This window comes from Dipodomys merriami, unplaced genomic scaffold, assembly GCF_024711535.1.
Source record: "Dipodomys merriami isolate MVZ:Mamm:240054 unplaced genomic scaffold, mDipMer1.0.p SCAF_1, whole genome shotgun sequence".
Classification (NCBI taxonomy): Eukaryota; Metazoa; Chordata; class Mammalia; order Rodentia; family Heteromyidae; genus Dipodomys; species Dipodomys merriami.
Window position 1 is genome coordinate 119,742,024 of NW_027202270.1, and position 22,750 is coordinate 119,764,773.

The following is a 22,750-nucleotide window of genomic DNA, read 5'->3' on the forward strand; positions in this document are numbered from 1 at the left end:
GCAGGAGAGGATACAAATATTGTCCTCTACCTCTATGTCACTCATAGCAGATGAAAATGAAGAAAATCAATTATCTAGAAATTCCACTCAAATTAATATAAAGTTGTCTTGATTTGGATACAAAATGAACAGTAAAAGGAAGCAATGACAGGAAAGTAGAACAGGCTCTATTGGAAGGGGAAGTATTAATGAGAAAGAGGAAAGCTAAGCCATTAAGAGATTGAATAAAACTGAAAATTGTTATATTTTCATGTATGAAAATAGAACATTTTTGTTTATTTGCATGTAGAAAAGTAGAACTTTGGCTCCTGATAAAATTGTTTAATTGAAAGAAGAAAGCAGATTTGAAGTTCGAGAGAGTAATAGAGGAGATTTTGATTGTAATATATCATTTATGTATTGGAAATGTCAAATGAAATTCTCCTTGTACAAGCAATATATGCTAATAAGATTATTGGTTACTTGGTCAGTTTTATTGAAAACTGTCATAGAGACATTTTAATTTTCTTTTGGTAGCTTTGTGAATTGAGTTTGCTGATTGCCAGAAAATAAAGCACACAGAGGCACTAATATGCTCATTTGAATGAGAGTCACACCAATTTTGAAACCTAAAGAAGCATCAGACAGTTGAGGCTTCAAAGTTTTCTTGACAGGAGACAGGAGAGGGGTTAGAGGCTTTTCTAGAGAAGCTTTTTATTTATTTATTTTATAGAGCATATCTCCCAAGGAAAGACTATAGCAGGCAACAAACTTCCTCTGGGCATTAGGTGTCATGTTTGATTTCTACTCTCTGGATAGAAGTTTTTTTTTTCTTCGATTAATAGAATTTCAGCAAAAGGTTGAAGATAAATACATCTCTTGGTCAAATCAGTATTTAGCTAAGAAATATTTTTCTTCAACTTTCTGTACAGTACATTTTAGACCACCCTTTTCTTAGATGTAAACAACATTTACTTTGACAACAGTATTTTAACTCTTTTGGGACTATATGAATATAAATATATTATAAAAATACACCCTATTTTAGTCATCTTGATCTATTTTAAATGAAGTCTCTTAACTTTTATTCAATTGCAATTGTTTTCTGAATGAAAAGCACTTGAAAGAAAACACATATTTCAGCTTTTCCACATCGATCCTGTATTGGGCATAAAGGAAAATGAACACCACCAATAGAGTATATAAATGGAAATGTGACTCTTTGAAATTGCAGTTCCATAACAAAAAATGATATGAACATAACAGGAAATGTTGGTTTTGAATGCATAGTCTACATGATTCTACTTTTCACTGGTAATGTCTCCTGCTGAAAGCATTATTTGGCAGGAGTCAGAACCTACATTCATGACATTATAAAAGAATTTTAGGCAGAATAAAATTATTGTGCAACATATTTCACAATTCATTAAACATTGATACACATAGTGAAATGATCAACTTAAGAACATATGCAAAAATAATTAAATAAGAAATGACACGTGTTTCTCAGTTATTACAATTTTTCATGTAAGTCATGCAGATGACAAAATTGTGTTGTGTATTCTTCATGTGACTATATTCAGAAATATTTATGTTCTTTATTTCATTCACTGGAGAAGACTTCCAAATGGTTAGTAGGCTTTTACACAAAATAATACAATGTATAAATGAATAAAATTTTGTGACCCAAACCAAACCAATTTTATCTCAAAAGAAAATGGTTTATCCATATTCATAAGGTTACAAAGCTCTCCAGATAGAGTGATAAAACAAGTCCAAGAAAGTATATGTAGTATCCTGTGAACAAATTTTGATGCTGATGTTATTTTAAAATGGCATATTATTCTATAACATGATATAAATAAATTAAATATTCACTTAGTTTCCTCCCATCCAATTAAAATGTGAATTCATTAAAGATCTATCTATTTTGTTGATTGTTTACCCCCTCCCCTTATAAGAAATAGGCATTATACTAGTAGAACATCAGTATAGTTGTATCCAATAAAATAAGAGGAAATGTAAAGCCGGAAGTGGCGCTGTGGCTCAAGTGGTAGAGCGTTACCCTTGAGCTGAAGAGCTGAGAGACAGAACCCAGGCCCAGAGTTCAGACCTCATGACTGGCAAAAAAAAGATAGGAAATGCATGTAAACTGACACAAAAATATATAAACTTAATTCACCATATAAGATATATTTAAAATATGTAACATAAATTATACATTATAATTCACCAAAGGAGGAAAAAATAGGAGTTCCCACAAGTATGGATGATATCCTATCTTTATTTTTGTTAAAAATGTAATAAAATATAATTAAAAATTTTCATAAATCATATTGAGTTTCTTCTACTCAATTTCAGCATCATAAGTAGTATGAAATAGCATGTTTTTTTCTCTAAAAACCATACACAATGAAAAAATGTTTGCTTCTCATATTTATTTAATGTTTTAAGTGTTACAGAAGATATTTCTGTCTGACCATAAATAAAAGTAATATTGAGATAATTTTATTTGGAATTAATAACAGATTCTTTACAACTAGAACAAAGAGAAAACATACGCTCTTTAATTCATATTCTAAAACACTTCTTACTACTAATGTCATGAAACATTTCCTTTACATTTTTATTCTGATCTTACAGTTTTGAGACTTACATCCTAGGTTTTTAATTCAAGTTGAGTTTGATTTATGTGTATAATATAGGATAGGTGTACCTAATCTTTTGTATGTAGATATCCAGTTGGCCCAATAATTTACCCTTTCCCTATCCTGTGTTGTTGACCATTTTGTTAAAATTCAACTGTCAAAGGATCTTCATGTTCTCAAAGAAGTCTCACAAGCATCCACCAAGAATATGAACAAATGTTGAGCTTCTCTAGTCATTTATGAAATGAAATTTAAAACTCTAATACAATATCACATCACCTTTGCTAGATTGGCTCTCTGAAACAAAGCATGAAGTTATTAGTGAGAATGTAGAGAAACATAAAACTGAATAGTGTTGATGAAGATAATAAACCTGTACCAGCACTATGGAGTGCCCTGAATCAATGAAGAGTACCACATGATTCAGTAATGTTACTTACGGTTAGGATCCACTAAGTAATGTGTATGTGCTGCAGAGAAATGTGCCCTCCTGCGATGTTCATTCAGAATTATTCAAATTACTAAAACATTAATTAACATAAGTGACAGTCAACAGATGAATAAAGTATGATAGATATACAATGAAATACTATACAGCCATAAACAGGAAATAAATTATTTCAGTTTAGACAATGTAAATGAATGGAGGGAATTGCATTATGTGAAATAACCCAGGAACAGAAATACAGATCCTGCATGCTCTCATTTTTGTGTGGAATCTAGGAAAGGTGAAGTCATAAAAGTGAAAAGTAGAGTGGTCATTACAAGGGTTGTAATGTATCATTACAACCATATATCATGTATCATGTATCATGGCACAAAATTTGCTCGCTAGGAGCAATAAGTTCTACTGGACACATATACAATATGATAATCAAGGTAAGAAAAATGTATTGTAATCCTGAAAAATTCTCAGTACATGAGTTAATCAGTTGCACAAAGCATATATATATATATGTATATTTCAAAGGATGTATAACATGATACATCTACAAATATACATTTGTTTATTTTAAGTAAAAAGTAAATAAAAAGAATTAGCATTCCCGAGCCTTTGGGTTGAAATGGCAATAGAAAGAAGTTACCTTCAGCCAAGTAAATAAGCAAGTAGGAAAAAAATACAGAGTGATACAAATGAAAAAAAATAGAATGCAGCTATGGAGTACTGTTTAACAATGTGTGTGTGTGTGTGTGTGTGTGTGTGTGTGTGTGTGTATGTGTGTGTGCGCGCGCACGCGCGCGCCTAACGCTCCATGTTTAGTCTGCCCGCCATTTCACTAGGTCCTGCATGTACAGATTCAGCCACAGATACAAAACACTCCCTCCATACTGACGTTGGAGGCTTTTTCTTATGATCATTCCTTACTCTGTGTAGAATAACAACCCTACACAAAGTGCTACACTGTATTTGCTATTACAAGGAATGTAAGTTGACAGAGTATAGATGATGTAAGTAGGTTATATGCAAATAAGGACCACTTTGTATCCTTGCCTAAGTATCAGGATGGTGTTATTGTTGTGGTAGAAATTGCCTGGGACAAATGCCTTGAAAACATCAAGAATAATTATACATCTCTAAACATATCCAGATAAAATTTCTAAAACTACACTTGTGCAGTGTAACTTATATAAGTTACTAACTTATATAACTTACACAGTCGCTTAAATTTCAGTACCGATTACAATATAAATGTTGTAAAAAAAAAAAACTCCATACAAAAGGGAATCTACCATAACATAGAGTAAATACCACATGATGATACAATCAATGCGTCTTTACTTTTAAAGAAATAAATTCAAGAAGCAAGAAACATGGACCATTTTCCTTCCAAACATTTAGGGTACCATGATAAAACACTGGCCTCCATATGAGGGAGACTAGCCAGTTACAAGAAAATGGAAATCCAGAAGCCTCTGAATTCATAATGACTAACAATTCATAATGACTCTAATATCGCTGTAAATGATATCATGATGAACATTGTTTTATATGATTTGTGAGCAGAAGTAATACAGCTTATTAATTTTAGCAAAAATTGTGCAGCATTTGCAATATTTTTCAGCCATGAAGAAGAATGAAATACTACCATTTGTAGAAAAATAGATAAAACTAGCAAAATAATAGAGAAATGAGCAAAATAAGCTAGTCAAATGGAGTGGGGAAGTACCCATTGTTCCTTCATATATGAAGGGATTTGAAAAGGAAAACATTCATTCTGAATGTAGACTAGTGATTGGCAAATGTTGTCAAGGGAAAGGTGGATAAGGGAAGGCTAGATCTGATCACTGTGGACCTCACAGCACTTATTGAAATGTCAAACTAAACCCTAATAATAAAGATATAGTTAATCCATGTTACTCAAGCACTTAGAGTAAATATAAAGTAGGACAAGTAAGGAGCTCTTTAAGATGATGCAACATCAGAAACTAGTAAAATGAGATTAGTTAACAAGATATCATTGTTTAAAAAAGTCCAGGCATACTAAAGCTTCAGTAACCAGAAACTGAGATTAATACTTCAATTTTGTTGATTAATTAAATGATTGTAGTTATTGATGCTTATGCAACCTTATAAATACAAGCCTCAATCTGCATATTTTAGTATTAGGAAAATAGTAAGAAGAAAAACTGGCTCAAGTTGACATTTTTATCTTCTAAACAAACTTTTCTCCAAGACTATTTTTATTAAGCCTGTTTGTCATGAGAAATATTTAATGGCGACGCCTGGAAAATGTTACCTTTCATTATGCTACACTATTTTATTTACCAGTTTTCCTTACAACGCGGCCAGGGTAAAGCATTCTGTCAGTATTTCCATTTTATTTAGGCATCAGCCATAGCACTTGGCTTTGGGATAAAATCTGGTATGTGATCCAAAAGTCAGTTTTATTTTTTCTTAAATAAATGTTGAAAATACTTTTTGGCTAACCATTTTAGTTAGCATAGAACATAAATAAATGACTCCAGATGTGTTTGGTACCCAATGAAAAACAACAGAAAAGATCAGTTTCCTTAAAAAGTAAAAATAAAATAAAATAAAAATAAAAGCAATGGCCAATGGGCTCCTTCGGTCCACAGAAATAGGGTGTCGTCATTTAAATTTATGTTATTGGTTTAAGTATATTCAGAGAAGAGAAAATTAATATACCCGGTATCTGAATTTATAATAACTCATTATCTTTCTATAGATACTTACCTACAGATATGCAACTGTTTTAAATAAAAATGCAAAAGTCAATTGGACCTGAATTTGATCAATAAAGTACTCTGCATAAAGTTGTAGACCCTAAAGTCATCTATGCCTAATAACCTTAGGAAAGTTATGCTCATCTTCCAGACCTGCAAATAGTTCACCTGATTATTGCTATGTGTTGACTCAGCCTTGGAGAAAGGGGGTCAGCATGTTGGCCAGATAAAAACTTTCTGTTTATTAAACACTGGGAATGTGGTGGGAACCAAAATGGCAGGCTTTCCATAGTGCAGAACATTTCCTTTTTAAACCCCTTGAACATGATGCTCAGATAATAGAAGTGAAGTAAACCAGCAGATCCCCAGTTTACCTGGACAGGCATTCAGATATGACTGTACTGCCTGATCAGGTGTCACACAGACCCTTTGTCTGCAGTTCCTGGCATTACTTCTGTCATCGTATTAAAGCACCTGGCCCTGGCATTCCATTGAGTAGAGAGGTAAGCTCCTGACATTTTGATAGTTTAAGGGTATAAGATTGGCAGGAGCTCCACACCTGCTCTGAAGAGGTATCTGCAATCTCCTGGTTACAATGGCATAAAAGTCACCAGCAGAAGTAGAACTCTATTGAAACTGCACAGCAGACTCAGATCCCTACATAGATACTTTTTAGGTCAGGCAAGAGACAGTTACTTGGGCAAGAGACAAATCTGAAAGAAAATAAAATGCTTGTGGACTAAGCCAATAAGAGCACTGATGTGGGATTACATGACTGAAAGAACTCTTCTTTGATTTTGAGGACAGACCCATCAGTTTTTAAACTTAACTTTCCAAGCCATGCAATGTGAATAACATGCTTTGATGAATAACAAAAGCATGTTCCTTTATGGAACTGTGAACTTCCAGAAAGACATTATAGGTAGAATATATTACAGAAATATAAGACCCACAGAAGTAAAAAGAAAAAAATAACATAATGTGACATTACTTATACATTAATATAAGTAACATATTAATATTAAGAAAATGTTGTCATAATATTAAATGCATATCTCAAGCAACCAAGAGAGTTGAGGGGAGGGATTATTTTGGTGTTGGGAATGAATAAGGAAAGGGTTGACACCAATCAAAATGCACTGTATGCATGTATTTAATTGCTGATTGATTACCTCCTTTGTTTAACTAGTTAATGAAATAATTTAAGAAAAAAGAAATTGAGTATTCTTAATATTGCTTTGATAAATTGGTCTATGAATGAATATAAAAAGGTGAAAATTTAGGTGATCCCAGGAAACACACAACCTCACTGTATCTCAAAGTCCTTATCTAGAAAAGTAAACAAACACCCTGTAGAGTTATGAGAAATAAATGGGGTGCCCATAAATGATGAGTTTACTAGGATTCAAATCATGACTCACATATCAGTACCAAGAACATGTTGACAAGTCAGCTGACTGACCTACATACAGGGTGCCCTCAGAGTAACCAGAAGCCTTAGAGCAGGCTCTCCCCAAAGCTATGACTAGGGATCTCTAATGTCACTGGCTGGCAGAAAGGTAAAACCTTTCCAGAACACTCCTGGATGTGTGGCTTTTGCTGTTAGCCACAGGATGATTTCTCCCATTTTCAATCTTGCATACATAGTTGAGACAGAATGATGGTAAAAATGCCATAAGTAGATAACAAACTGATTTAATTAATCAATTAATTAATTAATCAGTGGTAAAATAAACTATTTTTAGTGAAACAATGACATTTTCATTTACCCAACTAGGACATGGCTGGGTTTTTTTGTTTGTTTTAATCTCCCTATGGCTAAAATAAGCCACAGGTGTGCTTACAATGCCTGGCTACTTTGAGATGATGATATATCAACAGTAGCTATTACACAAACTAAAATTATATATATATATATATATATATATATACAAAAAATCACAAGGTATTGGTTATTGAGTAGAATTCCAAAATCATCAGTTACATGGTCAAAATGATCATAATTTATTTTCACTTTAAAAAATTTCCTGGAGGACAGGAGTCCACTTAGTCATATTTTTTTGTTAATTTTCTAAGCTAAAAGCCATCGATTATCTACAGATGAACTCTTGGTAGATCATCCACTTTAAAAATTGGTTTCTTCTTTCTTCTCCTATATTTTCTTTTTCTTTCTAACTCCATGAAGTTCTTCTCTAGTCTATTAAGTTATTCTTGTATATACCACTCAGACAAGGCATAGAGTTCCTGTGGAATATCTATGTGTGAAATTTTGTAACACAATAATTCGCCCAAATAAAAAATTTGTATTAGACTGGCACATCTATAACTCTGGACCTTATATACACTAAAGTGTTTCTTTATAGATCCCAAGAGTGTAATTTCTCTGAATTTATGTTTTGCCTTTATGAATGTCTAAGAGAATATGGTCCTATTAAATATCTCTCCCTCAGACCTTTAGTCCAATGGACCAGAAAATGCATGTTCTAGAACATTATTTATTGCCAGTTTCCTTGCTTCCAAGCCGATTTTCTGACTTGAGCCATTGATGAGATATGAAGGTAGGAGGATCATAAAGAAAATATTTAGAGTAAACCTTCTAATTGTTAGAAGACTAAAAATAGGAGATGCTGAAGAAAAGCTCATCTACAAAAGGATGTACTTAAGTAAGATCTTAATAGTTTATGTAAGACCTACTCATATAACTGATTTCTGAGTAATAACATAAATTTTCTACCTTTAGTGACAGTCATACACAAAGATTTTTGCAGGGTGATAGAGTTAAGTTTCTTTATCCTTTTGAATATTTGAGAAAATAATTTCTTTTATGACCTTGCATTTCTACCAGATACTTTCTGTAAAAGCTTATGCCTATGGAACTCATTAAAACAAATATATTTAGAGTGTTGCTTTTTGGCTAATGTGAAGTACAAATTTTATTAAATATTGTTATCTACAGAGAGAAGGGAAGAGAGAGACGGAAAAAGGTAAGAGAAAGATATAGAGGAAGAGAGAGTGAGACAGAGAGATCGAAATGGAGGTAAGAAAAAGATATAAATGAAGACAGAGGGATACAGAAAGACAAAGATAAGAGAAAGATGGAAGAAGAAACAGAGAGACATATTTTGTAATTCAAATTCATTTCATATCAAGAAAAATATTTTAATTCAAGAGTTAGCTGGTTATTATACCTCCACCTTTCTACCTTTACTAAATCCATTCTTGAGTTTGATACAAACATCTTGGCTTGTTATACCCAGATTGATTTGAAAGGATTACATAAAGAGATGATTGAAGGAATGAGACTTTTAAGTATGGAATGACTTGTTTTAACAAGCTCAGAAGTGACTTTGAAGATTGATTCATTTAACCTTCTACCTTTCCAATAATTTCACTGTGCAGTTTCCATTTGGGTTGCATTTAATCACATGAAATCCATACAAGTTTCAATTGTGTGTAAGATATTCTGTTTCATATCACATGAAAATTATGTTTCTATGTGTCCTGAATACTCCTCTAAAAATTCTCTGAATCATATCTGTATCATTAAGTGTCAGTCTTTTTATTTTCCTGTCATTTCCTACTATATTCAGTCCACTAGCATTTTCTGTGCACTGTCTCCATAAAGATAACTCTGAACCTGCTACTGTGTGAACTTCATTGTCACTGTGAAACTCTTCACACCGGGCTCCCCTTTCTAGTCTAAATATTCTATTCTGTCGCTCCTTGGAGTCAAAATCATGGAGATTATTCTCTAGTTATGTTTTGCATTAAATTTTGTAAATGGTAGTATTATTGAACTCAGATTACCTTCCCATCATGAAAAGATCCTGAGATAAAGTTATCAGTCTCAGATATACCTTCCAAATCTGAGATGGAATGAACTTCTAAACTCCAGGATTGAAACATTTAACTTCATCTATTCTTGTCATTCACAACTCTGCTCTGGCTTTTAGTAAATAACAAATGAGGGGAATCAGGGTTAGATATGGTGGTACTTGGGATTTTGTCTTCTATCTTATGAATCTAGTAATGGATATATAATAAAGCATCTAAAAATCTCTATTGTTGCCGGGCGCTGGTGGCTCATGCCTGTAATCCTAGCTACTCAGGAGGCTGAGATCTGAGGATCGCGGTTCAAGCCAAGCCCGGGCAGGAGAGACTGTGAGACTCCTATCTCCAATAAACCATCAGAAAACTGGAAGTGGTGCTGTAGCTCAAGTGGTAGAGCGCTTTCCTTGAGCTGAAGAGCTGAGGGACAGCGCCCAGGCCCAGAGTTCAAGCCCCACGACCGACAAAAAATAAAATATATATATATTGTTTGGTAGAGATACAGGTTTCCAATGCATTATATGAAAATAATACACCTTCATTATCTTCCATCTTACTGAAATCTAAGTTAAATCATGATAGGGGAACTAGAAATGTTTCTGTGGTGTTTGTTTTCATCAATGTGTATATAAAATATACATTATTTTGCCCATTGTACTTGTGAATAAAAACTTTTATGGACATCATCTGTAGTTAAAATGGTGCATTAGTGTCTTCTGATTTTAATATTCAGATGAACTAACTCTACTCTGTAGTAAAAATAGAAAATACCAGTTAGAGAATGTCTCAATCTTAGTAGATTATATTTCAAAGTCTTTTGGTCAACCCACCAAATCTGAGAATGTGTAATGGCTAGCATGAACATTGATGATTAAATTAGCCATATTGTTTCATGGAACTTTACTGAAATGTGTTAATTTTTCTCTCTTTTCCTGGTATCACCTACCCACTAGCCTTCTCCTGCCTCCCGATGGCAATTAGAAGACCCTGGGACAAAGGGCCTTGAAAATGACATCCTATTAGGAAGGATGATAGCTTGTCTTAAAAATCAAGCAGAACTACACTAGAAATTCTACTTCATTCACAGATAATGGACTTGCATAGACAAGCTGCCTCATTCTTATCATCCTTAATGACCACCACAGCTATTTTTTTCCAAAGAGAAGCTTCATAATGAAGAGAATTTAAACATTTTTCTGAGTTTATTTTAGGTTTTTGTAACTTCCCTAAAATTTTAGGCATAGTGTCAAGCAATGATTTAGACACCCGGGTAAACTCTACTATCAATTCTGACTTCAGTAACATTTTTGCTGATTAGCTTCTGGAATAGCCATTTTGTCTTTGCCTTTTGGGGCTAATTTGATGTGACTTTTGTTGTAAATACTTGAAATAGTTTGACATTATTTTTCTAGATGATAGGAGAAATCGTATCCTGTGTGGTTCCTAGGATTGTTTTATAATCTTTATGCAGCACATGCCAAGGTTAGGGTTTGGGTTTGTTTGTTTGTCTTTGTGAGACATGGGGCTTACACTCAGGATATAAATGCTGTTCCTGATTTCTTAGCTAAGAATAGCGCTCTACCACTCTGAGCCCCAGCTCCACTTCTGGTTTTTCTGGTGGTAATTGGAGCTAAGAGTATCATGGACTTTCATCATGATGACTAGCTTTGAACTGCATCCTTAGACCTCAACCAAGAGCTGGAGTCCCTAGGATTTCAGCATAACCTCACTGGTAGCCATTAGCTCCCAGCAAAGTTAGCTTTTGTAATACAAGCTTTAATGTCTGTGTACCCTCAGTGATATACTTCAGTGCATCTCAGTGTCTAAGGATGTTGAATATACATAATGAATTCAGCTTCACATAAAGAAGTAAAATATGAAGAAAATGTAAACAGTATTATGCAAACAGTCAGGAAAGCAAGAACTGAAACTCTGGGTGGTCTCTTAGAATAGTAAAGTATTCTTAATACAGAAACCGACACAGAGCAAAACTGTAGTCTTTTATTATATTGTTAACAGTTCTTTCAAATAAAGATTTGTTCCAAATGTTAAAATATAATTCTTCTTTGTATCTGCATGCAGTAGAACCTCAACGTCAAGAAGTCACTAGAATTTTTATCAACCAAACTAACAAAACAAGCAAATAGTTGAATAAAACCATAGGCAGCAATAAGAGCACATGTGTTCTACAAAATTTGACTCTCAGAAAAATTATAATCTCAATTACAAGTATCATCCTACATTTCTATTTTTCTCATACACTGAACTTAATAAAAGCCAAGCTTTTATTATTTTATTATTAAACTTTCCTTTCACTCTGCTGCCATCCTTGACCCTCCCTACCCTCATTTCCTTTCTCCTATTCCTACATTCCCCTCCCCTCCCTTGGCTTCCCCTTTCCCCACTTTCCTTCCTTCTCTCCCTCTCTTCCTTCCATTCTTCCTTCCTTCCTTCCTTCCTTCCTTCTTTCCTTCTTTCCTTCCTTCCTTCCTTCCTTCCTTCCTTCCTTCCTTCCTTCCTTCCTTCCTTCCTTCCCTTTCTTCTTTCCTTCACTCCTTTTTCTTTCTTCCTTCTTTCCTTCTTCCTACTCCTTCCCATATCTCCTTTTTCCTCACCAATATTTTTATGTTTTTATTGTGAAAATACTGTACAGAGTGGTTACAATTACACGAGCAAGGTAATGTGTACATTCCTTATCAAGCATTGTTGCCTCCTCCTTTGTTTCCCCCTATCATCCCTTTGCCCTTCCCCTTCCCTCCTGCTTCCACAACTACACTTCCCTCCCCTCCCCGCTGCCTAAATTGTAAAGTTCATTTTTCAACATAGCATCTTGTAAATCCCATTGTTGCAATGGGTCAACAATTTTTTTCCCTTCTGCTCCCCAAGTTATAAACAGGGGATATACCATGGGGATACAAAGCAACAAAAAATCACATGGTAACTCATAAATACATTAGGAACAATAGCAAGAAAGAAAAACGCCACTTGGGTCCCTATCTTGGGGTTCATTTTTCCTAACATCATCTTATCTGGTCAGATGTACATAGCTTTTGACCTTTTCTGCTTTTCCCAGACATATGCTAGTTATTGCAAATAAGGCAAACCATGGGACCTATGTTTCTTTGGGCCTGGCTTACTTCAATTAATATATTTTTTCCAAGTCTTTCTATTTCCTAACAAATGGGATGATGTCATTCTTTCTGATAGAGGCATATATTTCCATTGTACATGTATACCACATTTTCTTGATCCATTCATCTACTGAGGGGCATCTAGGCTGGTTCCATCTCTTACCTATGGTAAATAATGCTGCAATCAACATAGTTGTGCTGCTTCTGCATGGCAAAGAACATAGCTTGCAAGGTCAAAAGAAAGCCCATGGATTGGGAGATCTTCACTAATCATACAATGGAAAAGGGTCTCATATCTAAATTATACTTGAAACTCAAAAAATTAAATCCCCCAACAACAAATCCTCAAGGAAACAACTGCCCAATAAATAAGTGGGCTAATGACTTAAAGGGAAACTTCTCTGAAGAGGAAATAAGAATGGCCAATAGACACATGAAGAAATGCTCAACCTCTGCAGCCATAAAAGAAATGCAAATAAAAACAACATAGAGATACCACCTCATCCCAGTTAGAATGGCTATAATCAAGAACTCTAATAACAACAGATGCTGGAGGGGATGTGGCCAGAAGGGAACCCTACTCCATTGTTGGTGGGTAATCTTTTCAACCACGTTGGAAAGCAGTATGGAGATTCCTCAAAAGATTCCACATACAGCTCTTCTATGACCCAGCAATCCCATTTTTGGGCATTTACCCAAATGAACACAAACAAGACCATATTAAAGCTACCCTCTCTGATATCTCTTGTACTATCCTTATTACTATGACACTGCACATCAAGGCTATATTCTTCAAAGTTTCTATTCCAGTATCCTTTTTCTTTCTACTTTTGTGAATATTTTCTTATATCTGTTCATAGCCATCTTGTTAGGAAGCTCCAGATTATAGTCCACAATCAAGTTCCAGGGATAATTCTACATTTCCCTCCATTATCCCTTTATTATGCTTTTGGTATAGGAATATAAATGGTCTTTATTTAACATTTTATTGTACCACTGGACATTTTCTCCTCTAAAAACAAATTGACTTGGTAGCAGTCACACAATCGAGCAACACTAGACAATTTAAAGTCTGCATTTGTTTTACAATATATTTATAAATTAATTCTCTTGTACATTATTGTAAGGATACATACTTGTTTCTATAATACTTTTCCATTTTTAACATAAGAAAAATCAGGAATAGTACAGAGAAAGCAGTAGATTCTTGTTTCACTAGTAGTTGCATAAAGATGTATTTTTTTTATGGGAACAGGGAAGCTTTGAAATTTCAATCAGGTGGAGAAATACTTCATGGTAGACTCTCCACAAGATATCTTTCCATTGCCTGGTAGTTCCCAACAATCCTGAGTTTTCTCAAATTGCTGCCTTTAATATAATTAAATATAATTTTTATAATTACTTATATTTTATAGGCCACTCATGAAGTGACTATGAATGTAAAAAAACAAAAAACAAGAATTCCTTAGCTAGATCAGTTTAAATTTTTTGCATCTAAAACAGTTAAATATTTTGCTTATGTACTTACTCAGCATGTGTTGTGTTAGGTTGCATTATATTTGTATTACATTGCATTACACTGTATTTTTTTAATGTAAACTACAGAAGACAGAAGTCTATGATTAGGCTCTCTCTGCCTTTTCCTCTCTGCTCACCTGTTTTGCCGATCACTGTATTATGTGACATACGTGTTTTTCCTTTAGTATTACCCTATGATCAGAAAGGTGGCTAATGAAATATGGCAGAAGCAGCCCAGGGCCTGTTTCTCATCTGGAATCTGCTGGATTACAGACTCTTATTTATCCTGATGAGTTGACAGTGGAACTCTAGAGACTTCGTTCAATTTCCTGCCCTAGACAGGCTCTGTGAATATCATGCCCCTGCCTAAAAGTTTTCCTTGAAGGATGGCACATATCATAGATTTACAAGATAAACACAAGCACTCTGCCTCTCATTTTCAGGCCTTTTTATTTTTATTTTTTGTAATACAACCAGAAAAAAAATCAAGGAACATAATCATATATTTATCTTACCTTTAATATCTATAGTTTAAAGCAGACTGTGCTTTAAGAATGTAAGCGGTATCAAGAAGCAATATTTGTCCTTCAATTATGATACCCATCCACATAGAAATTAAGGAATACCTGGGTTGCAGAAGACTGGAGCATCTGGTATTCTTTGCATATTATCGGAAAGTTCCTTGACAGAATAACGATGTTACAATTTGAATATCCTATGCTAGCATCTCCCAGTGAAATTACCATCAGCAGCACCATCACTTCCAGCACCTCCCCCCACCCCCACCACACACACACACACACTGGTAGCCCATGGTGATGCTATGTTGATAGCAAATGGAAACACTCACTCTAGCCAGGGGAGTAACTCATGCAGGACTCCTGGATGGTGCATTACACACTGCCTTTGATAAAACTTGATTCTCATCATATCATTTGCAGTATAGAAACTATGCTCTGTAGAGAGAGATTATAACTAAGCAATAATGCAGATTGTATTTTCTTGACAGGTCCCCAGACCTCCATTTCACTGAGTTACTAAGCCATCCTGGAATACGCCACAGGCCTGAAAAGCTAAACAGGGTGAGCTGACTGCACACAGAAATTATCTAGAAGCCAGAATCTAATATCTTCCAGCCCCTCCCAAACACGCATTATTCCTATACTATTTCTTTTCAGAAAAAGAAAAAAAAATTACTTCCTCTCTAAAGAGTTGTAGTAATTGGAGGCCAACGGTAACATAAGGACATATTGGACAGATTAATAATTTAATATTATTGGAAAGCAAATAAGTATCCATGCTTTAAACTAGTATTGCTTCTCCAACTCCTATTTATTAAGGTTTGTAACAGAGTGCTCCATGAGGTTCAGTAGATGTGGTTCAATAAAAAATAATTCTATTGTGTCAATTCAGTCTGGTCCCAAATTATCTATTAACAAGACAAGGCTTCCTTTGGCTAAAAAAAAAAGAAGGAAAAAGGGAGATCTTGTCTGTCAAGTCTCTTGCCACTGTTTTTAATAGCATAACGTTTTTCAATGTCAGAGCTCTGGGAGACACAATTTCTTTATCACTTATCATATTCTTATCATAGTTGTCATATTCTTAAATAGTATAACTTGCAATATAGGTTGACATTCCCAACAATGCCACGAATGGACCACCTCCTCAAGCAGCAATCTCAATCCTAAACTCAGCCTTCCAAGCACATGTCCATAAAACAAAATCTATTAGATCAGTGCTTCTCAGACTTCAACAAGCATATGCTCATCCAAGAACCTTATTCAGCAACAAATTCTTATTTGCTAAGAGCAGGAATGAGATTCTATATAAAAAAAAATAAGTTTCAGAAAATGTATCATAGACCACTGATTGAAGGCCAAGTCCGGAGCTAGAAGTACAAATCATTGAGTGGAAAAAATGTGCCAGGTAAATGTGCAGTGTAATATCCTGGGATAAATCCCCAACACTCACAAAAAGAAAAGAAGGGAGCCTTGTTCTCCAACAAACAAACTCTTTGCATGGGCTAAGTGAGTACTTAAACAATGGCCTACAACTGCAGCCCTGGGAATCTCCTTTAAACAGACCCAACATCCAAGATCAATTAGTTTTTGTTCCCGAAAACAACTGATAGGATATTCCTTTAAATAGGAAGCCAATTAATGTTTTAATGTGGGTCTCATAAAAATGTGATACACACGAAATCCTCTCCTGACAAGTCTTGATGATTTAACGTGGTTTATTTAAATAAACATACCATTAAAGATAACCATGCATAAGGCATATTGATGTAACAAGAACAGAAAATATCAAGTTAATATTAGAATTAACTGTAGGATAAATGCAATTCAGAGATGGATAGAAAGTGTGCACATGTGGTTTGGAAAGTTCTAGGAAAACCAGAGATTGACTGGCTTAGCATTTATATTGCCTTTGAATGTGAGATTCTTGTTTATAAACTCCCTCTTTGAAGCAAATAATTTCAAGCCTAGGAAAAGGCTAAACTAGAATGGAGGGTTTTACTTCTATATCTATAAGATGTAACTTTTCTTCTCTATATTCTTCTCCTATTTTCTGACAGACATATACAGAAGCCAGCAATATTTCTCATTAAAAGTCAAATGTTCTATCTTTTCAGTACATATAATACTGATGTCGAACAGGACAGACAATCCTGTGTAATTCTTTTCAGAATATGACATCTTGCTCCTATTTCCCCACTAAGGTCCCCATTCATTTTCACCCCCACATCATGGCTGTCTGTAATTTCCTTTTGCTTCATTCTTCTGACTTCTTCACCCTCTTACAAACTTCATTTATGCAGATAGGGAGAAACATGATCACCATTCTGCTTTGTGGCTATTATTTCTGAATGGATCTCTCTCTGATTGAGTGACTAAGCCTTTAGATCCCTCTTCGTTGCATTCTTTATGGTTTGCAGGCAGGCTGCACCTGAATTATAATGCCTTCACTTTCAGGCTTCTGATAGAACAACTCTGCATAATCCCCAAAGGGGTAATCAGAAGTTATCCTCCTTCTGGGACAAAGGAAAATCAAGCAAGATTATTTCATTCTGTTTTAAGTGCCAGTGAGCTGGTTTAGACAAGAGAAGAATACAGCAAAGTCCCTATCTATCTCTTCCAACAGATGTGTTCAATCCCAGTACATTTCAGCACATTTAGATGTAAAAATAGAGACTGCTTTTTTTAAGTAAACAGTGCCTTGTAGTCCATGAATAACCATTTGAATACAATTGTGCATTTCAGATGTATTGTGTTTTTAATAAAGAACACAAATATCGCATCATTTAAATGGAAATGGTTTTCTCATCTAATCTTATCTTATGTGATGGTGACAATCTTACAGCAAGAAATAAAATAAAATACTTGTCAGGGCTAAGTGAGGTTGCAAAAAATGTATAACTTTGCTCGCATTTTTGTAAATATGACAGCTGTCTGAAATATGAAATAAGAAGAGGCCATGGCTTTGATTATGACAGTGGTGACTCAGATGGAAGATGAATAAAAATTGAATTTATTATCTTTGGACAAGAGTGGGTAGTTGGGCCTGTTTATATATTTTTATATAGATTTTCATCTTAAGGAAAAGAAGGGACCTCTCATATCTATCATATACATGAAACAATACTACCATGAGAATTGGTACTTTAATGCAGGTGACTCATGCCTAAATTCCTATACTCAGGGGACTGAGATCTGAGGTTAACAATTAGAAGCCAGATTGGACATGAGACTCTTATCTCCAATTAACTAGCATAAAGCTGGAGATGGAACTAACTGTAGTTCAAAATGTAGATCAATAGCCATGAGAATAAACTAAGGAACAACACCCAGGCCCTGAGTTCAAGCCTTGTATTAGCTCTACTACTACTATTACTATGGCTGCTACTGTTGCTGCTACTGCTGTGATGACTACTACTACCTTTACGACTACTAAATACATCTTGTTGTATGGCATGTCTCTACTGCATAATTCTGATCTTCAGTTATCATCAACTCACTTTACATTCTTCCCCCACAGAACAAGTTTTTGTTTGCTTTAAAAATTATTTTCTTGTAAAGATGTTATATAGAGGGGTTACAGTTAAATCAGTAAGGTAAATGAGTGCATTTCTTGTCCAGCATTGTTACCCCTCCTTTGTTTTTCTCATACTATCCCTTCCTACTCCACCTCCCCCATTCCTCCCTTTGTTTGTTTTTATAAATAGTTGTCACACTGCATCTTTGTTAGCTGTTGCTTTTGTCCTTATTTTTTCAAGCATAACTGCTACAATTTTATACATTTTTTGCCCAGAATGTTCACTATTTTTTTTAACAGTCTATAAATGCATACCAAATCATTTACTGAGAACACGGACTCATTCTATCAATGAATGCCTTTGAGCAGTTACAGTCCAGCAGTGTTGTCTTAAACACTATAGATAAAATAAATAGGGTAAAAAATAGAAATATTAATCTGCTAGTTGAATCTAACTGGGGTATGAATGAGCACCTAGGTCACTTGGGATGTAACATCAGAAATGGTTTAATGCCTGAAGAACAATGGTCCCTTGAAATTCATGGGAGGAATTCCTTTGCTATAAAGACAGGGTCAATACAGACTGGTAGAAGATATTCCTAATAAATAAGTTAAATTCCATTTTGTGTGTGTGTGTGTATAAATATATATCCCACGTTTTCTTCATCTATTTGCCCATTGAGAGTTATCTGGGCTGATTCCATACCTTGGCTATGCAGCAGTAAACATGGTTGTGCTGGCGGGTTTACTGTCTCCTTGCTTGAATTCAATTGGAACAATGCCCATGAGTGCCATTTCTGGGTCATATTAGCAAGGATGACATTGTAAAATTTGTAAGGATATGGAAAAGTTTGGGAAAATTATATTTAGTGAAGTAGATTCAGAGAAACAAAGGTTGAATGGTTTTCCTCATTTTCTGTGGATAAAATGTACCTATAAATGATATGCAACTGGTTACAAGCAAATTAATTGATGAATAATAGAGTCTATGGATAGCTCTTCCAGAAAGACTGGTTGAAAGGCCAAGAAAATCACCAGCAGGAAATGGTATATGCATGTGAGTGAGTGGCAAGAGGAGAGGTGTAGGTAAATGAGGGAGGAAAGCAGGGAGGATATACTCCATAATTCATTTCATATACCAGGACATTAAGAAAAGTAAGGAAAGAGGTAGGTTAAAGGAGGGTAAGAATGTGACATTGATCAATATGCATTGCGATCATAAATGCTTTGTTAAATGAAACCTCCTTGGAACAACTATTAAAGATAATAAAAAAGGAAGAAAATATTCCTAAAATATCAAAGGATGGTAAGGAAGGAAGATACTGGAAATAATTCTGTTGCAACAGAGAAAACAGAATTTGCCTAGAGGTAAAGTTTAAAAAGTAGTTCACATAGGTCCCATGGTTTCCCTTACTTGCAATAACTAGTATACATAAGTTGATGTTAGGGAAATGAACCCTAAGATATGTATTCAAATATTTTTTTTATTATTTCATGGGATTGTTTCTAACACATTTATAAGATTATTTCTTTGTTGCTTTGTATGTCCTTCCCCCCACAGTACAACCCCTGTTTTCACTGTATTTGATGTTGGTATAATTTGTGGAGGGAAGGGAAAAAACAAATCGTTTAAATAGGGATACAGGTGGACTCATTTCAACAATGAGATGTACAAGTCGTTATGTGGAAAAATGAGCTTTACAACTTTGGTGAGGTGGGGAGAGGGGGAGGAGGATTCGGTTGGGGGGACAGGGGAAGGATGGGAAGGGGAAACAAAGGAGGAGGCTGCAATGCTTGATAAGAAATGTACTCATTGTCTTGCCTATATAATTGTAACCTCTCTGTACAGTATTTTCACAATAAAAAAAAGTAGTTCACTCAGAATATTTCACCCAAGTTGAAAATATGGGGTAGTGAGTACTGTATTCTGTGAGATAACTCTGTATGATAATTATGACTTCCCATCAAACCTATGTTGGAAAGTTTGACCTTCATTTCAAGGCAAATGGGAAAAGTAAGAACATGTATTGGGAGCAAATACCCTTTGTTTAGGGGAGGTAAAATGTTTCTGTGCAACTTGCCTACAACCATGTCTGTGGCACTTAATGAAGTGTGAATGGGCATTCAGTGCTCGTTTGGGAGTCCTATGTATGGAATGAAAGGCTAAGCACATTCCCAATGCAGATGCTTTTTCTAGATCATGGGAAAAGGATAAATTTAGTTGAATTGAATGCAGATGTTTTTCTAGACCATGGGAATAGGATAATGTAGATTCATTGAAGGTTCATTTAATGTAGAATAAACAGAAAGAAAATATATTTCATGTCAAATTTAGCCAACTTCTTGAAATTACCTTCATTCAAAAGCCAAAGAACCAAGTCCGGTGTCTGAGTAGTTTATTTTAATTGTTATTGGTAGTGTTTTTATTTTGTTCTTAAGATAAGAGTAATGACGTTCCGTATTTCAGCAACTACAGCTGAAATGAAGGATACATTCCATTTCCTTAGCTCCTCCTGGGGTCACTGCTAAAATGTAGCAAGCAATGAGGCACTCACCTTGACCATAAAAAGTCTATTCATTTACTTGAGACAAATTACTTCTTTTTTCTTATGCCTGCTGGAAAAATATGAAATAAGTGCTAACTTTTTTCACTGAATTTCCTCATTTTCTTCCCTCTATGTTGGTTCTTATGCATTTAGTTAGCATTATTTGGTGATGGTGACCATTGATCAAGAGCTTAGTTGATGGTAGGTCAAGAATGAAATACATGAAGGTGTAGCCAGACAACATTCCAGCAAGACCTTTGAAAATTATTTTATATCACTTTCTCCATACAATGATTTGTATTCCACATTATTTTAATATATCTGAGAATGTTTGCCATAAAGTAGTAAGTATACTTGGCATTGTTTAATCTCGTGACTTCCATTGCTCATTAAATTATAGAATTGTTTCTTCTGTGACACCTGCTCAATATCTTTGGACTGTATGTATATCAAAATATAATTTGGGAGAAATTAGCCTGGTAAGATTTTGTACCAGGTTTCATTTATAGGAGAGAATGTATCAGCATCCTGCGAATAGTAGTAGAAAACTCCTTTATACGTATTGAAGATTTTCCTCCAAATTAAAGGAGGGAAAAAATCTTTGCATGGTAAATCTTGACAGGATTTTTCACTGTGTGGTTGCAGATAATAAAAGGGAGAAATTAAGTGTTCACTTGACTTCATTTAAATGAAAGAAACATGACTGATATTGCTATTTTCTATTTTTGTGACAGAAGTAGCATTATTCAAATTCTTAGACTGGTGTGTTCTTTGTTATTGAATATCTGTGAAGCAACATGTAGTAGCACTTGTAGACTCACTGATTCTCCTAAGTAAGATTTGTGATATCAATGACACCTCAGTGAGCTTTTTCTTATTTCTCCAAAGGACTTGCTACTCCAGGCTGACTACCCATGTTAAACACAACCCATAACTTAGCAAGATCTCTTGGACTTCATTTTTTTAATGATATTTTGTTACTGGGGAAGCCTTAGTTCAACACATTGTAGGAAAAGTATTCTACCACCTGAGCCCTACTCTGGCCTGTGGAATTCAACACTTGTGCTTTTGTTTCTTTGTCATGAAAATATAGGTTCTAGCCAGGGACTGGTGGCTCACATTTATAATCCAGAATCTTTTGGAGGCTGAGATCCTGAAATTTGTGGTTTGAAGCCAGCCCAGGCAGAAAGATTATGGGACCATATCTCTAAAATAACAATTAAAAAGTAATGCTAAGGCAAGGCTCATGTGACAGACCACCAACCAAGGAAGCAAGCTGAATGAGCACGAGGCCATGAGTTCAAACCTCCAAAGCTATACATCTATACATATGTTCTATACATATGTGTATAGACATATATGCAAATGAATACGTGCTCTATTTATTGGAGGGAGGAGTTGAGTGAATGAATACAATGAAGCAATAACAACAATTAATAAAACCTAATTGAAAATGAGTAAAGGGCATACATGGACAATTCCCTAAGGAAGATGTATAAATTACTAATAAGAAACTAGTCAGAATTACTATTCATTAGAAATCCAAGATCATAACCAAAATGAGACTACCATATCAAATTGATTACAGGGAATATTATTCAGCCTTAAATATAAGTGAAATTCTGATACATGCTACAATATGGTTAAACCTTGAGGATATGATAGTAAAATAAACTATTAAACAAGAATCATCCTACCATAGGGCCCTTCAAACAGTGCAATTCATAGGCAGAATATAGAATGATGGTTGCTGAGGTTAAGAGGAATGGAAAATGAGGAGGTGTTGTGAAATAAACATGGCTTCTCTGTTTGGGAAAAATCACAAGTGTTCTAGATTTGAATTATGGTGATGGTTGCATATTGTATCAGTGGAATTAAT

At 34.7% G+C, this 22,750-nt stretch overlaps 1 long non-coding RNA gene across 1 annotated transcript in view; it reads right to left on the reverse strand.

Annotated features, from left to right (window-relative positions):
* Positions 1-22,750, reverse strand: part of LOC138804901 (uncharacterized) — a 69,031-nt gene that overhangs the window by 31,333 nt on the left and 14,948 nt on the right. The window lies entirely within an intron of this gene.